This window comes from Nilaparvata lugens, chromosome 4 (genome assembly GCF_014356525.2).
Source record: "Nilaparvata lugens isolate BPH chromosome 4, ASM1435652v1, whole genome shotgun sequence".
Lineage (NCBI taxonomy): Eukaryota > Metazoa > Arthropoda > Insecta > Hemiptera > Delphacidae > Nilaparvata > Nilaparvata lugens.
Window position 1 is genome coordinate 11628300 of NC_052507.1, and position 19577 is coordinate 11647876.

The 19577-nt window shown below is 35.4% G+C and overlaps 1 protein-coding gene across 1 annotated transcript in view; it reads right to left on the bottom strand.

Moving 5' to 3' along the window:
* The window catches only part of LOC111060195 (trichohyalin), a 229147-nt gene that overhangs the window by 69655 nt on the left and 139915 nt on the right, over nucleotides 1–19577 (bottom strand). The gene's annotated exons all lie outside the window — the stretch shown is intronic.

Sequence of the window (19577 nt, forward strand, 5' to 3'; positions counted from 1 at the left end):
CTCATTTGTGTGTTTTCCTCTCAGTTCCCATTTTTCATTCTCATTCTAACAATCTTCATTTTTTTCATTTCCAGAACAAATCCCAAGATAGATCGGAGAGAACTTGGATATAATAAGTGGAGAATGTTTATAAACAAATACAGTACTATCATCTATAATGGTAGATTGTTACCATCAACCCGCATATTGTCACTGATTTATGCATTTTAAATTTGAATCAACCAAATTATTAATATTCTCAAAATCACTGATTTTCTGGAACATATTTGAGATACTTATTTCGATTGTTCCAGCATTATAAGCATCTCTGAAAACTAAGCAGTTGAACATTCAGGTTAGCTGAACTGCAGAATATAGAACGGCAAAGCCCTACCATTGGCTATTAGCTGGTGACCAATGAACGTTGAGCTCACTGTCATTAGCCAAGCGACTGGACACGCCCATGTATTCCAAATATGGTCATGAGAACCGTTGAACAACAACAAATGGAGAAATAACCTATAGTGAGGTCCTCGTTGCCGATACTCTGTCTTGTCAATGCCTTCTATAGATGGTAGCTGATACGGGTTTATTGATGTAATATTAACCTTAGATCTCTATTAGAGATCTACCTTCAAAATAAAATATTTTTTCAATTATACTGTTACTGAAATTTTCTATCATTATTCCTCTAATAAATTATGAATAATCAATTATATTTCATTAAGCAAGAAATTATATCTTTCAATAATTTCATAGTGAATTTTCATTATTAAGATGAGATATTTTGTCAAATAATTATTAATTTTACATTTTTACAAGACGAAATGGCAACAGAGAAAAGCGAGAAAGAGTTAGCGCTATCCGCTTTGTTGAATGATAGACAAGGATAGCAATATCAAACACTGCCATTATAACGTGGACCTCACTATAGTAACTCACAAAACTATGGACAATATGAGATAAAATGTCAATCTATGCTAAACAATCTGAAAATTAGTTAGAACAAAAATACGAAAACTACAACAAAATTAAAGCTAGTAAATTGATATGAAGGGAAAAGCCAAGGTCAAACTTGGAAGTGAAATGACGAAAAATAAAAACTGAACTAATAATCTGAATAATTATTACAAGTCTATCACAACTCTATTTCACTTCTCTGAACCACTACTAGACTGAATTATTGGAATATCACATTCAATTTGAACAATACTTTCTATATATTCTACAGTCAGCTCATCATATATACAGAAAACTCCCTCATAGGGAACTAAAGCGGATTCTGTGATACTTGCAATATAATAGGAAGAGATATCCTAAGAGGCTGAATCACTTCATTCCATACAAACTCTTCGGTTCTAAGCTCCAATCTGACCGGATGGTAGAAATGGAACGTGTTCATCTGGAGTTGATATCTCAGTTTGAAACTTTGAATGAAACTGAAAGCACAGTTGAATTTTCGCGCCATTAAATCGATCATATTATGTAAATTGGACAGCAGACAAGACGTTCTGCTTTTGTCAGTTGGAAGATTTGTTTCAAAGTGACGTCACTCTGCTAGCAAAGCCTGGTTCACACTGAGTTGCCAGTTCTAAGGCAAGCTACTCGTTTCAAGCTGGGGGTTTCAATATGTTCTCCTCATTGATTTCTTTTTTAGGATATATGAAGTTTTACTTGACCATTTTCCAAACTTCTGAATCTCTATATTCTATTCCAGAACCCTATTTCCATTGGTATCACATAATTGACCGAGCGAAGTGAGCTCTAAGATTCAAGTCGACGGTTTGGCATTTCTCTTAATGTTTAAATGTCTAAATGTTTGAATATTTAAATGTTTATATGTTTATATGTTGCGCATTTACAGCGAAACGCGGTAATAGATTTTCATGAAATTTGACAGGTATGTTCCTTTTTTAATTGCGCGTCGACGTATATACAAGGTCTTTGGAAATTTTTATAATATAAAAGATAATATTAAGGATAATATGAAAGGGAAAAGAAGCCTCCTTCATACGCCAATACTGTATTAGAGTGAAAATCAGACTATAGAATTATTCATCATAAATCAGCTGACAAGTGATTAAACAGATGTGTGGAGAAGCCATTCTATTGTTGTATTTCCATAAGGTCTATAGTTACAATCAGGTACTTGTGGATGAGAATATTGAATGAGGTCTACTGTTCACAGAACTACTAGTAATAAAAAGTTCAAAAGTTATTGAGTATTGTGGTATACATTACTAGTAGTTCTGTGAACAGTAGAACTCACGCAGTATTCTCATCCACAAGTACCTGATTCAAACTATAGACCTTATGGAAATACAGTAATAGACTGGCTTCTCCACACATCTGTGTAATCACTTGTCAGCTGATTTATGATGAATAATAATTCTATAGTCTGATTTTCACTCTAATATTGGCGTATGAAGGAGGCTTCTATTCCCTTTTATATTATCCTTGAAATGAAAAATTTCCAAAAACCTTGTATATACGTCGACGCGCAATTAAAAAAGGAACATACCTGTCAAATTTCATGAAAATTTATTACCGCGTTTCGCCGTAAATGCGCAACATATGAACATGTAAACATTAAAACATTTAAACATCAAGAGAAATGCCAAACCGTCGACTTGAATCTTAGACCTCACTTCGCTCGGTCAATAAGATTTTATTTCGATTGGTACAATAATATCAGGAGTACTTCAACACTTAATTGTAAACTTCTTTTGAAATCAATAACTAAAAAACCTCAGTATTTGAGCCTCTAGACCTTTCTCTACTAATTCCTTTACCCCTCAAGCCAATATCCTCCTCCACCATAATCATTACAGTAATCTGATTGTTGGACTCTGAGAGAGTGAGAGACTGTGAGTCAGAGAGAAGATCATGTGAAACACAGTGGGGGGGAGAGAGATAGAGAGTTCATTGTAAGGTGAATGTGGATGTGGGCTTCCAAATGCTTTTAGCAAAATTACACTTCTGGTAAGAGCCCCTTTTTGGGGTCTATAGTGGGTGGTGAGGGGAGGGGTAGGGCCAAGAAGCTACATTAACTGAATCCTGGAATATGTATATAGTTACATCTGAAGGCCCAGTGTATACATAGAGACATACGATTGACAGTCAGAGACAATACAGTTGCCTGTCTCTATAAAGAGAGAGAGAGAGTACAACAACAGAGAGAGGCTCTATTCATTCAACTTTAATCAATCAATCAATTGATGCACGAACCATGATGTGATTCTGTTTCTGATATCAACAATTCAGGATCGTGGAAATCATGATTAAAGTACAGTACAATATTATAGACTATTATGAATTAATTAATACAAACACAAATTATTCCTCAACAATTAAAAAATTATAACAATGATTTTGAATAAAGCAAAAGGCACAGCCCTGAACTGAATTATTCTGTCAATTTGAATACTCTTTTTACTTTCCTTGCCCTATTACCATAGGTAAGGAAAGTATTGCTTTCCGACAAAAATGACTCAAAAAAGTAGTTTTTGGGTATTGGTCTGTATGTGTGTGTGTGAGTGTATATGTGTCTGTGTACACGATATCTCATATCCCAATTAACGGAATGATTTGGAATTTAGAACTTAAGGTCCTTACAATATAAGGATCCGACACGAACAATTCCGATCAAATGCAATTCAAGATGGGGCTGAAAAGACGAAAATATTGTTAAAACCAGGGGTTTTCGCGATTTCTTCAACAACTGCTCCAACAATGATCAAATTTATACCTAAAATAGTCATTGATAAGCTCTTCAAACTTCCACAAGTCCCACATCTGTGGAAATTTCAGGAGCTCCGCCCCATCTATACAAAATTTGATTTTATATTCCCAATTATTAGGCTTCAGATACAATTTTAACAGAGAAATTTGATGTGGTAAAGATTGAGCATGAAAATCTCTACAATTAATGTTCAGTAACATATTTACCTAAAATTTAAAATAAGCTCGAAATTCGAGAAAATGTGATTCTTCAATTGCAAACTGTTGATTCTATTGAATCATTCACTAAGAAGAGATAGCAGACCTCGTGTGTCTTCAGCGTTATTGTCCTGTCACCAGCTGGCTCAGATCTTTGAATAGTAGTCTTGAGATGAGCGTGAAAACTAGCGTCAGGTGATCAATTTTCATAACGGCTGAGAAAGTTGTGTGAGTGCGTCACACCAGATTTTTAAAATATTGTGATTGATGATATTGAGTTAAAAAATGGGATCATCTTCACATTTTCTGCGAAATAATTTCTCCAATCTAGAAGTCAAATACAGCTTCCATTCTTCATAATATCCCACTTCTTCCTATGCTCTCTTATATGATGAGAATTTTGAAATTAGGAGCATTATAATCTCTTTCTCCTTTGATGAAGAATCAATGTTTTTGATTAACAATTCTCATTTGCTCAAACTAATCTATCATTTGGAGGACAATAAAGTAAGGGATGATGGAATGAACAGTTACTGTTATCAAACTGTTTAATGTTTTATTAGTTTTTACTGTTATTTATTCAAGTATTCAGTTATTCTTTATTCATTTATACAATAAATAAGTACATTATCAAAATGATAGGGAGAGAAAAAATAAGGTTTCATCACTTGAAAATGGCATAAATGTCCGAAACATGTTGTGATAAAATATTTCAAAAAGGGAACTGAGATTTTTATTTTTCTTTATATTTAAAATAAGGTAACCTTGTTCTATTCCTCTCCCAAATTTAGATAACACATAGTCCGAAATAGGTTAAGTCTTGTTTACTGTATATTATAGTTTAATTACTATTGATCATCAAATTGGAAGCTCCAACCCCATGCACTGAGCAAACACATTTTTTCTCCAATTTCGAAGTATTTCTATGCCTCCAATATGAGCTAATAGATGGAAAAATCGCGAGTTGTATCACAATTCCTATTGAACTAGTATCAAGGTGAAATAAAACAATATTGTCAGTTCCACTGACTATTGTCAGTTTTCATTTTATGAAGAAATTCCACAATATCTTTGTTCATGATGTGAATTTAATTACAATTTAATCAGTTTAATTAAATTTACTTTTTAAACTTCTGTTGTGGACAAAACTCACTCTATCACACTATAAATCTATCAATCAATCGTTCAAAAGAATGTATTTTTCCATGACTGGATGAGCAACCTTCTCAAATCTCATGATTTTTCCATGTTCGGCAAAAATTTTCATCCGCTAATCCTCAAACTGTTGAAATCTGTTTGAAGTCCCGATTTCAGAGGAGATAAAAACATTACTTTTCGGCGGTCACTCGCTTGAAATACGAAAATATACTCTAAAAATATCCTCATGGTAGCTCACAGTCGATTTCCAATCAGGAAAATGGACTCGATCCATTTTTTGTCATAACCGAAATGGTTGTCGATTTTTATTTTGATACAAAAACCAGACTCCAAACGGAGTTTTCCTCCCCTCGATACAACCATTCCCTCTCACATTATCTTCCATCTCACTTTACCTCTCATTCATTCGTCTTTCCACTCCACAGTCATTCTATCTCTCTTTTCCGCCCTAAACATAATTTTTTCTCCTTCTCTAGCGACAAAAATGCGGAATAACGATGATTACATAGTGATGATAGCTGGGACAGACAGTAGAGTAGTGAAATAGAGTGGCCTGAATATTTCATTGTGCCACTCTTTTGTTTTTATATGGAACGTTGCTGTCTCTCGGTGCTATTATTAAATTGACTCAACGTGATATTAGCGTGAAGTACATCAGTGTAAATCGATTCTCCCGTTTATCTGATTATCTTAATTCGTCATCTTTTCTTGGTCTTTATACCTCTTTAGTACTATTTTTGTTTTTCATAATAGGTTAGCACTTTGCTAAGTTGTTTGCTGTAGTATAAAGTGACGATTGCATCATTTCCGACCATATCGGATGGACGTTTCATTTTTGTAGCGGATTATTTGTAAAACTCTTCCTAATTTCCTTCCATCACAATATTATCTGTTCTGCAAAAATTGAAATGATTATTGAATAAATGTTATCGGTGTTTGTGATAGAATATCACAAATGCCTATAGATGCATATAGAATATGCCTATCAGGTTCTCTGGTACCTTTTTGGCAGAGAAAATGCAATAATATAATATTTTATTAATTCTTATATGCCTATAAATGCCTCATTTGACCATATCGGATGGACGTTTTTTTTTTGTGGTGGATTATTTGTAAAACTCTTCCTAATTTCTTCTCATCACTGTAATTTCTTCTGCAAAAATTATGTGATTATTGAATCAATGTTATCGATAGAATCAATGTGATAGAGTATCACATATAGAATATGCCTATCAGATTCTCTGGTACCTTTTTGGCAGAAAAAATGCGATAATATAATATCATATTAATTCACTTGTCATTATTATTCTCACATTCTAATTCTTAAAAGTGAATTGCATAATATTGAATATCGGGGGACCGAACTCCGTTCAGGAGTTAATAGGCATAGGAATGAAAAATTTAGAAGAAAAAAATCATAAAATTATCCTTGAAAATGAAGTATTTGATTGAGAATTACCAGTATGTACTGTCCAATGACAACTGTCATAATATACACATTGAATATTAATGATAACCCCTGAAGTTTAAAGGTGAGAGGTGGAAGAATGTTGGAGTAGGTACTTGGATTCCAATACAATGAAACATTCTTTTTCAAATAATCTATTGAATAACTTTGATAAATTTGATAGATAATAATATTATGAAAATAATTATACATGAATATAATACTAAAGATAATTTTATTCAATTATTCGATCTAATCTTATATTATTATTCGAAATTCGCATTGGTGATATAAGCTTATGAATAATTTCAAACCAAGCTTACAAAAATGGCAAATTAGGCTACTGCGCATGTGCTGCGGCTAGGCGAGAGTTGATAATTGAACAGTTTGCAGCCCATTTAATATCATCAGCTGGCTTCATTATCACTCCTTGTTCCACTTAAAGTAAAAGAAAAAGGAGAAAATGGAAGTGAATCACTTTTTAATTTTTACATTGTTCTCATTTTTACATTGTTCTCATTTTTCATTATCTTCTTCTTCGCCTTCTTCTTCTTCTTCTTCTTCCGCATTCAATTCATCATTCAACAATGCTCAACAATATAACTTTATACAGGTGTAGAAACTCAGTCGGCAATAACTTTTAAATTTTCAAATGTGCCGCCAAGCGCCGTTACCATGGCAACTGGTCAACGGAATGCGGCAGCCATGAGACGACGAATGATCTTAACGAAAGAGAAAACACAAATAGACCAATGACTACCATAGAAAAAAATACGTAAAAGTAAGACATTCCAACTGTAAATATTATGAAATTGATTTTATTGAATTAAAATCGAATAATTTATTTCCATAACCTGAAAAGTACATGAAAATAGCTAAGCTGTTGGGCCGTTGGGTTGGTCAAACTGAAGGTAGTCAATGGTCTATTTGATTTTTCTCTGTAATAAGGTAAAGTTTGAAACGACTGCCGGCCGGCAGGTTAGCACATCGCCTGTCATAACTTGTGAAATTTTGACGGTCACCTCTGCCTTTGTCTGGATCAGTCGCGTCGCAAATTCCAAGTGGAACGAACCTCTATGTCGTCGCTCTCGTCAATTTTGCAGTTCTGACGAATATTTCCGGTATCTAGTGGCTCGTTAATGAATCAGGAAGGTAATGTGAGTATTGTAATAATTTTGATGTAGAATAATTCTTAAGCATTACCTAAATTTATAACAATGAACTCCGAAAATCTAACCTATTTTACTCACAAAAGATTATATTGATAGGGTTACCAAGTACAGCTACCAGCTATAGATTTTCTCTTTTTGTGTAGTTGAGAAGTTGATATTGTGGTAATTATTCATATTGAATGAAAAAGACTAAGAAATTGTCTAAAAACCACTGATTTATTGATAATTAGAAAGACCGGTTTCGGTTATTACACCATTGTCAATCTCTGTCGAAACCGGCCTTTCTAATTATCAATAAATCAATGGTTTTTTGACAATTTCTTAGTCTTTTTCATTCAAGCTATAGATTTGTTTAGCTACAGATAGATATGATAGATATTGTGAGTTAGTTAACCAAGGTCAGAAATCATCTTGTATTCGTGTAGTTTCAAGGATATCAGATGTGGGGTTGTAGATATTCGACTGGTAACCTGAGCTTCAACGATAACCTTGAAATGATTGACTCATGGGGCTGACTCAATTATCTATTATCTATTATCTTAGAATATTTATTTGCTCAATATTATTGTGAAACTCTTCAGTCTGTAGTTTAATATGATTCATCATGTTATTTTACTTTTACTGGTAATTATTTTCAACGCTGGAACGTAAGTTGAATTTTGTTTTGTTGAACACATGAACAAAGAAATCTCAATCTGAATCATATTCACCTTCAAGACGTGAGGTATGTAATGATGTTCTCATTATCTTATTGTGTTTTTCAGGCAATTATATGTATGATTCAATTGAAAATGGAGGAATAACTCACTAGTCACATATAAAATAAAGGCTCACGTAGGCATAACCTGAGAAGGATGATAATCATCCACCTCACTCTCACAAATAAGACAATGTTTTCGATGGAAATTGTGACTTCTTCTTGAAATTCCTTCATCCATTACATCGATTCAGTGATTATTATTGATGAATGAATAAATGATTTAAAGGTTTTCATAATAGATTTAGTTCAACTTAATCTCAATGGTATAGGTTGATGCCTATCTTATCAGCCAAATCCCATATTTAGGCTTGATCACCTCACTCTCTCTCCCTCTCAAAGAACTTTATAGGTGATGGGATGAGTTTGAAGGCCTAACTAAACTATTGGAGGCCTATCTAAACTGTTTGCAAGGCCTAACTAAACATCTATGGGTTGAAGTGAGAGGTCCTATAGTCCACAGAGCGTAATCGGTTTGCGACCCCCTAATCTAAGTTACAGTTTGGCTCTGTGTTCTTAAATGGCATTTAGCAAATCCCTGGGTTACCTATGGGATTTTAGGGGTGGGGGGTGAAGGGCTTTGTCCCTCCAATCCTGAAACTTCAAAGGCCAGTTTGCCAAGATAATTGGTTACTAAAATATCGCATTAACGTCCCCGTCCTATCTTTGTCCCACTGATGTTCCTTATTGTTTTCCTATCTTGTCTCAGGCTTCTTCAGGTTCTGGCTAATATCAAATCTCAGCCACTTTTCTATCCATTTTCAGATTTTTCCCTGTTTTCTATTACACTGCATTTTCTCTTAATTCAATATTTTATTTCAAAATTCTTCATTTTCTGCATTAATACAATAACATCCTCATATTCAATAATTATCCATATACAATAATTACAACATACAATAATTATCCTCTAATTGCTCGCCTCTGCTTCACTTTCTCAAAATTCTTTTTGGAGTGTATAGTCTTGTCATTTTCAATTATTCATGAATTCACTGTATTTCTTCTCATTTTTACCTTTTTTTCTGTAGGATAATACTTCCAATTATCCCGCATCAACTTCTGTATGATCTGATTGTATGGTATGAGATGTTGTGATATTTTTCCATAATTGAAAGAATAAGACTTTGATATTGTCAATATCACTTTTATTTATTCGAAAATTAATTTATAATTCAGAACCAGGCTTCATGGTAAAACCTACCACATCTCCAGCTGAACTGTGGGTTCAGATGAAGATGTGGTAGGTTTTACCATGAAACTTGGTTCTGAATTATAAATTAATTTTCGAATAAATAAAAGTGATATTGACAATATCAAAGTCTTATTCTTTCAATTCTGTATGATCATTACACAGTATACTCTTCCTGTCGACTTATCAATCTATACTCACCTTGATTCTCCTTTCACACTCCCCAATTCTTCTTTCTTCTATGTAGAATGGATAGAAAAATGGCTAAGATTTGATAAAGGCCAGAACCTTGAGAAGCGTGAGCATCCATTCATCTACCAGTCACACATCTACTTTCACCTACTTTCACACTCATTCGTTTACTGTTTTCCATCCACAAACGATTTTGTCATCCTCCTGAACTTTGTCATCCTCTTGCTACATCATGCTTCTTTGTCCCTCTGTGATGCACTTAGATTCTCACATCAATAATTTCTCTCTCGATTCTTCAAGTTCAAATCTATCTCTTCGATTTTTCTTGCAGTTCAATTATCATTTCCATCTCCTGATCTATCCTTCTTCGTTTTTTCCCTATTCTCTTCAATTATTACTCTCATATAACACTGTTTCTCACTAATCGTCTCACATTTCTCAATTCACTTTCTCAATTATTCTTTCCGTTGCTCTCCTATTTTTGTCATAATCATCTTCTCCATTTATTATCTTTCTCTATCTACCATATCCACTATTCCTTCACTCACATATTCTTTGATTCTCGTCCATCCGAATCTGCTATTCTTCTTGTTCAACGTCCATTATTGTCTTTCATTTTCTCCTAACCTTTTCATCAAAACTCCTCACTCTATCTCTCTTTTTGTCAGACATCAACCTCCTCTTCCTCTTTCTCCTCCTTCTCCTTATTTTCCTCCTCCTTGTACTCCTCTATTATCGGATACAATTGGCGAGGTCACAAGCAGTAAGCCAGGACTTAGTAAGCTGGTTAGGATCCTGAACAGGACACAATGTCTGATATAATAATCCGATACTGGTAGGTGGCTTTGCAAGTCCAATAATTAGTTGCAACTAGTCATGTGCCGACAGCCTACTACCTCTCCTCCTCCTACTCCTCCTCCTCCTCATCCTCCTTCTTCTTCTCTTCCTTCTTCCTCTTCTCCTCCTTCTTCTTCTCTTCCTTCTTCCTCTTCTTCTCCTTCTCCTTTTTTTTCTTCTTACCACTCCTCCAATTCCTCACCCTCATCACTCCTCCTACTCGTTATCATCTTCTTCTCCACCTTCTTCTACTCCCTCTCCTCCTTCTCGTTCTTTTCATTCTTTTCCTTCTTCTCCTTTTTCTCCTCCTCCTCCTTCTTCTCCTTCTTCTAGTCCTTCTATTTCTTTTGATACTCCTCCTACTTCACCTTTCTCACATCCAATCTACCATCTCCTTCAACATCACAACCTTCTTTATCATTTTCTCTCACTCTTCCCACCTTTCAACTCTTTCCTTCTCTTCCCGCATTCTGGACTCTTCTTTATTATCCTTATATTCCCTCTATTCTTCCTAATCTTGTCCCTCTAATTCTCCTTTCTCCTTCAACTTCTATAGTTCTCCCTCGTCACTCTCTTCTTCTACTTATTCTATTACAGAGTTTATGAGAATGTCCACCAAGCATCAAACTTGTTCTTGTAATATTATATTGTTCCTAGTTACCATATTGTTCCTGTCGGTGAACTTTAGGATTTTGTGGAAGCCAATGTACCCAATAGCCTCAGTGAGTTTCATCACAATATCTGATGAACTTTATTAAGTTCATAGCTTGAAGTTCATCAATTTCAGATCATTCCCTGATATGGAGGCAATTTGGAAAATATATTTGTTTCCTGTAAAGGATCCGGAGTAATATGGCGAAATATAGGCAATCGATTTAAAAAATGTATTAATTCAGGGCTACTTATATAATTCATTCATAGAATAGAATCATAGTACCCTTTGAAATTATTGGAATTATAGATTAAAAATACAAATTATAAGAACTGATTTCAGTGATCAACACCAACTTGGAGATCACTGAAACTAGTTGTTATAATTTGTATTCTCAATCTATTATTTTATTAATTTCTAAGGTGACTATAATTCTATTTTATTAATAGGCAATTGATATTCCAAATAAACTTTAAAGAGTACTATGATTATATATTTCATAATAGGCAATCGATATTTCAAATAAACTTTTTGAGTTCTATCGATATTATGAAGAACTTTCCAAGCTCAATTAACATCAGACTCTGATCCAATCTGTTACAATATTTTTAGCGTTCTCATTCCATAGCGATGCATCCTGCAATAGAGGCTTAAAAGTCTCAACCTAATTGCAAGCCGGAGCAGTATATTTCAAGCGTCATACCTGATATTTTATTCAACCTGAAGTAGCGGCTAGACCTCTCAGGAAGAAGAAAAAAGTTGGGAAGAACTGCCTGTTTCAACGCTATAAGTTTCCAGAGCAAAGGAAACTTCTCCTTTATCCCAAGACGAAACGAAAAGATACTCCACGGCCTTTCCAGTGAAGCCTACGGGGTCTGCTCTTTTATTTTATAGAAATCCCCTGTCGCAATCGGCTTGTCTGACCATTTCTTCTTCGTTTTCTTACTCTTCTCCTCCTCCTTATCATTCTCCACCTCTTCCTCATCGTCCTCATTCTACTCCTCCTCATCCTCCACCACAACCATCTCCACCACTTGATACTCTCCTTTTTATCTACCCCCACCATCTCCTCTCCATCCTCACCTCAGATGAAAAATGGAACAGACAACTTCTTCCAAACTGCTCTTCTTTGTTTTCTGATTGTTTTCCTCTCATTCTGTGCGTGGCAGAAAAGTTTGTTTTGAAAAATATTCCGCAGTTGATTCTGTTTGCTCAGAGAGTGCTTGTTTTGTTCACCTGATCATTATCATCATCAACCTTCCTGTTGGGATGCTGGGATTTTTAGAGCTCTACGGGATGAGAAGGATTTGATCTTTAAATTACCATCTGAAATTCAGCATCTTTCATTATAATCATTGATTGTGAGAGGTATTGGAGGTCCTGCTTTACATCAACTTTGATAGGATCACCAACGAAAACATTAGGAGTACATTTGTACTCATCATAAGTGTTTGAATCCCTCACATGTAATTACAATCGCAAAAAATCTGGTGTGGCGCACTCACACAACTTTCCTTGCCGTTATGAAAATTGATCACGTGACGCTAGTGTTCCCGCGCATCTCAAGTCTACTATTCAAAGATTTGAGCCAGCTGGTGACAGGACAATAACGCTGGAGACACACGAGGTCTGCTATCTCTCCATAGTAGAATCAATCATTCAATAGAATCAACAGTTTGCGATTGGATAATCAAATTTTCTCGAATTTCGAGCTTATTTTTAATGTCGTTCAGCGTGTTTTCCAAAGAATGAGACCAAATACAATCGAATCTTTATATCATAAACCTACTATGTTCCAAATTTCTCGAAAATCTCGGTTTTCGAGATCTGTAGAACATATATAACCAGCTATAAAAATAGCCAGTTATAAAAATAACCAGGTTTAAAAATAACCAGATATAAAATGACTAGATATAATACTAAAAATATACAGAAATTGCTCGCTCGATATGATAGGATTTATAACAGCTAGTTTCAGTAATCCACATTATCTTGAAGATAACTGAAACTTTGTTATTATTTGTATTTTCAATTTATTGTTTCATAAATTTTAAAGGGTGCTATAATTATATTTTAATAATAGGCTATCGATATTTCAAATGAACTTTCTGAGTTCTATCGATATTATGAAGAACTTTCCAAGCTCAATTAACATCAGACTCTGATCCAATCTGTTACAATATTTTTAGCGTTCTCATTCCATAGCGATGCATCCTGCAATAGAGGCTTAAAAGTCTCATCCTAATTGCAAGCCGGAGCAGTATATTTCAAGCGTCATACCTGATATTTTATTCAACCTGAAGTAGCGGCTAGACCTCTCAGGAAGAAGAAAAAAGTTGGCAAGAACTGCCTGTTTCAACGCTATAAGTTTCCAGAGCAAAGGAAACTTCTCCTTTATCCCAAGACGAAACGAAAAGATACTCCACGGCCTTTCCAGTGAAGCCTACGGGGTCTGCTCTTTTATTTTATAGAAATCCCCTGTCGCAATCGGCTTGTCTGACCATTTCTTCTTCGTTTTCTTACTCTTCTACTCCTTCACCACTCCATCTGCTCCTACTTCTCCTCCTCCTCCTCCTCGTCCTCCACCACATCCATCACCACCACTTGATACTCTCCTTTTATCTACCCCCACCATCTCCTCTCCATCCTCACCTCAGATGAAAAATGGAACAGACAACTTCTTCCCAACTGCTCTTCTTTGTTTTCTGATTGTTTTCCTCTCATTCTGTGCGTGGCAGAAAAGTTTGTTTTGAAAAATATTCCGCAGTTGATTCTCTTTGCTCAGAGAGTGTTTGTTTTGTTCACCTGATCATTATCATCATCAACCTTCCTGTTGGGATGCTGGGATTTTTAGAGCTCTACGGGATGAGAAGGATTTGATCTTGAAAGTATAATCTGGAGTTCAGCATCTTTCATTATAATCATTGATTGTGAGAGGTATTGGAGGTCCTGCTTTACATCAACTCTGATAGGATCACCATCGAGTACATTGGGAGTACATTTGTACTCATCATAAGTGTTTGAATCCCTCACATGTAATTACAATCGCAAAAAATCTGGTGTGGCGCACTCACACAACTTTCCTTGCCGTTATGAAAATTGATCACGTGACGCTAGTGTTCCCGCGCATCTCAAGTCTACTATTCAAAGATTTGAGCCAGCTGGTGACAGGGCAATAACGCTGGAGACACACGAGGTCTGCCATAGTGGATCATTCAATAGAATCAACAGTTTGCAATTGGATAATCACATTTTCTCGTATTTCGAGCTTATTTTTAATTCTAGATGAGAATGCTACTGGACATTAATTGTAGAGACTCTCATGCTCAATCTTTTCCACTCAAAATTTTTAGTTCAAATTGTATCTGGCAAGGAAAGTAAAAACAAATACTAGGTGTGTTCAAGAAGTAAGGCGACGTTTCGAATTTCGAGGGCAACACTCATTTGATTTTCGAATTTTTTATTTTGTTGCGTTGGTACACATGTCCTGAGCATATGTTCAAGTTTCAAGTGAATAGCATGTTTAGTTTATTTCTAAAGTTGCGTAAAGATATGCGCGCCGCGAACATGAGCAATTCACTTTTAATCAGCTGACTATATCTGTATCTTTACAGAAACGGTATGAGATATAGATATAAAAAGCTTGGCATCAGCTGATTGAAAGTGAATTGCTCATGTTCGCGGCGCGTAAATCTCAACAGTTAACTAAGGTCAGATGTATTTTGGTGATAACTAAAGAAGATCAACTTGATATAGATTCCAAATGGACTCTAAGGCTAGGCACACACTAGTTAGTCAAGACAAGACAAGAAATGATCAGACACGTTCAGTCACAATACTTCACTTAGCTGCTCATGAAGAAGACATGTCTAATTGCAATGACTAATCAGTATGTGTTGCGTTATAAGCAACTATGTAAAGTATTGTGTCTGATCATATCTTGTCTTGTCTTGAGTAAATGTGGTGTCTTGAGCACACCAGTTAGTCAAGACAAGACAAGACAGGATCAGACATGTTTAGTCATAATACTTCACATTGTTGCTCATGACGCAACTCACACTGATTATTCATTGCAATATTAGACATGTCTTCATAAGCAACTATGTGGAGTATTGTGACTGAACGTGTCTGATGTCTTGTCTTGTCTTGACTAAATCAAGGCTAGGTGCAGACCAGTTAGTGAAGACAAGACAAGACAGGATCAGACATGTTTAGTCATAATACTTCACATTGTTGCTCATGACGCAACTCACACTGATTATTCATTGCGATTAGACATGTCTTCATAAGCAACTATGTGGAGTATTGTGACTGAACGTGTCTGATGTCTTGTCTTGACTAAATCAAGGCTAGGCGCAGACCAGTTAGTTAAGACAAGACAAGACAGGATCAGACATGTTTAGTCACAATACTTCACATTGCTACTTATGACGCAACTCACACTGATTAGTCATTGCAATTAAACATGTCTTCATAAGCAACTATGTGAAGTATTGTGACTGAACGTGTCTGATCATGTCTTGTCTTGTCTTGACTAAATCAAGGCTAGGCGCAGACCAGTTAGTTAAGACAAGACAAGACAGGATCAGACATGTTTAGTCACAATACTTCACATAGCTGCTTGTGACGCATCTCACACTGATTGGTCGTTGCAATTAGACATGTCTTCATAAGCAACAATGTGAAGTATTGTGACTGAACGTGTCTGATCAAGTCTTGTCTTGTCTTGACTAAATCAAGACTAGGCGCAGACCAGTTAGTTAAGACAAGACAAGACAGGATCAGACATGTTTAGTCACAATACTTCACATAGCTGCTTGTGACGCAACTCACACTGATTAGTTACTGCAATTAGAAATGTCTTCATAAGCAACTATGTGAAGTATTGTGACTAAACGTGTCTGATCATGTCTTGTCTTGTTTTCTCTCGACTAACTGGTGTGTGCCTAGCCTTGATTCGATATGACTAATAATTTTAAATATACTGATTTTGATTTAGAATATACTGTTATGTCTCCTTGGTAAAGGTTAATAATATATCATTTGTAAGTGTCTCCCACAGTTTAATCGCCATCTCCTATGATAGGATATCGATACATATTTCAAGAAGAATAGTTATTTGTGCAACTAGTGCGCAAAGTGACAGTTTGCTGCACCGAAAGAAACGTTTACGCCCGAGCCGTAGGCGAGGGCGGAATGGTTTCTTGAGTGCAGCAGAGGAACTTTGCGCACGTATTTCACATTAAGTTTTCCCTACAGTTACCATTGAATATGGAAAGTGGGTAATTATGGGTAAAATTGCCTGAAATGCATCAAATGTTTTTCTGTGTAATTTTATTATTGATAAAAACCTTAATTTATTGTCAAATTGAATAAAAATGTTGTCCTTGGTTATAATATCTAATACTAATAATTTTCGCGTTGTGCTTGGTTGCACCTCTGCTCACTATAGCAGCCCAGTCACTGTTACCAACTTCATTTTGATTTTGCTGCACTGTTGCTCCATATAACCTACTAAGTATTTTGCGTTGCCATGTTGCAAATCTGGAGTGCAGAAAAATTTTTCCCGCACTAGAGCGGGAAAGTGATTCTTTGCGTTCTGTAATCAGTGCAGCAATGGCCACTTTTCAACGTAACTGTAGGAAAAATAGATTTTTTTCAAGTTGAGCAGCACTTTTCTCCAGTAAAATATAAGTTCACTTTTCAAAAAAGCTGAATATTGAAAATCCTGAAGCTTGATATGAAACGTGACATTTTAACAAGCTGGTGTATTACTGAACCCTTAGGTATAAAAGGGTTAAACCTCTACAGCATCTCATCAAATTCAGTTCCTCCCTGATATCAGGAGCTTATCGAATTACGCCCAAACATATTTTTGTAGATTCTTACCTCTTTCCTTTTGTTAGTCTCTCTCCGACCCTTACACAATCACTGTTTCTCTCTCTCTCTCTCTTCTCAATCTCTCAATCTCCATCTATCTTTTACTCTCTTTCCACCTCTCAGTTTCTCACTTATCGTCTCTCAAGTTTAAACCGTTTATCGGCAACCTAATCTCGGCTCTAATAAATCCAGCTCGTGTTGCAGACATTGAACAGGGAGAGGCTGGCATATTTCGATGCGAATATAGGTATAAAAATATGATGTGATAAAGAGTGCGTCATGAAAAGATATCGGCGGCTCAATCGTGAGACACACATGCGGTTGTCATGACAACCGCTTTTGTTTACTCCCTCATTCGCCAATAATAAAGTTTGTTTTCTGGTACTTTGCGAAAGGACACGATGAGAAGGACTCGTGGATAGGCTTCATGTTTCACACACTAAACACTTTTCTCCCCACTCCTTTTCTTCTCCTTCTTCCTCTTCTTCTTCTTCTTCTTCTTCTCTTCTTCTTCTTCTTCTTCAATTATTGCTTTTTCCCTTTATAATACTTGATTTGTAGTATAAGTCCTTCAGTTCCTTATTTCATTTTTCTCTACTTCTCTTGTTCTTCTTAAATTATTTCTTCTTTCCTCCTTATGATATCTCTCACTATGATATAAGTGTTATCAGATTAGATTATATTAATGTTATTAGTTTTTACATTTAAGTTTCTTCTTTTTATTCTAATTACAAGCTGAATGTGAGTCGGAACAGGCAATAGCTTAACTAATCCCTGTTTGAAAGAAGAGAAAAGAATACTATGATATCATATAGTTCGGAATATCGCTCAATATTGTACAAGAAAATTCAATATTAAAGCCAGTCATGTTTTGCTCCTCATCAATCTGATTGTTTCTTTCTCCCTCCATTTCTCTTAAAACTCCCATCTTTATCATTTCCTCTTTTCATTTCCTTCACTCCTCTTCTTTTCCATCTCCGTCCTCTGCTAAAGTCTCCAACATTCTTCTCTATTGGTGTGAAATAATGTATGGAATAGGCAGTCTCCAGTATCATGAGCATGACACAGCTCTATAAAAAATCAATTCTGCGAATAGGAAAAACGTTTTCCATTTCAATCGTTCGGAATATCGCTCAATATTGTAGATGAAAATTCAATTAAAACTAGTCAATAGTGGAAAATGTATGTGAAGTAATGTATGGAAAATGAATTGCTGTTTTTCAGAACTGCAAACTGCATACTTCAGCTTGATTGGAATCTATTTTCGTACTTTAATAGTTTTTCCTCATATATACTCGTAGTTCTAGGGTTTTCAATCTATTTTCAAACCACTGCTATTCGTAGATGTAAACGTAGCCTAGCCTAGGTATTCATTGCGTATGAATTTCATAGGAAGCTCTCTATTGAATTCAATTTTCATTGAATAATTTGTCCTAGTTCTTCGGTTCTCCATGTCTGTGGGTTTGTGTATGGGCGTTTATTCGATTGAATATTAAATATTCCATCGAGGCAGGGTACTGAGCGTCGATTTTTATTAAATTCATTTTTACTTTCCTTGCCCTATTACCATGAGTAAGGGAATTATTGCTTTCAAAAAAAAATTAAGGTACCCTAATTTCAAGTTTTCTATACGTTGCAAGGTCCCCTGAGTCCAAAAACATGATTTTTTGGGTGTTGGTCTGTATGTGTGTGTGTGTGTGTGTGTGTGTGTGTGTGTGTGTGTGTGTGTGTGTGTGTGTGTGTGTGTGTGTGTGTGTGTGTGTGTGTGTGTATGTGTGTATGTCAGTGAACACGATAACTCCATTCCTAATCAACCGATTGACTTGAAATTTTAAACTTGAGGCCCTTATACCATGAGGATCCGACAATAAGAAATTCAATTCAAGATGGCGGAAAAAATGGCTGATAATTACTAAAAAACCATGTTTTTTCACGGTTTTCTCGAAAACGGTTTTAACGATTTTCTTCAAATTTATACCATGGATAGCTATTTATAAGCCCTATCAACTGACATAAGTCTCATGTCTGGGAAAATTGCAGAAGCTCCGTAATATTATTGAGAAAAATGACGGATTATCACTAAAAAACCATGTTTTTTACAGTTATCTCGAAAATGGCTCTAACGATTTTCTTCAAATTTTTAATTCATAAGCCCTATCAACTGACATGAGTCTCATTTCTGGGAAAATTTCAGGAGCTCCGTAATATTATTGAGAAAAATGGCGGATAATCACTAAAAAACCATGTTTTTTCACGATTTTTTCAAAAACGACTTGACCGATTTTTTTCAAATTCATACCCTGTATATTTATTCATCAGCTCTATTAACTGGAATGAGTCTCCTTTCTGGGAAACTAATGGGGGGTCCACCTCAT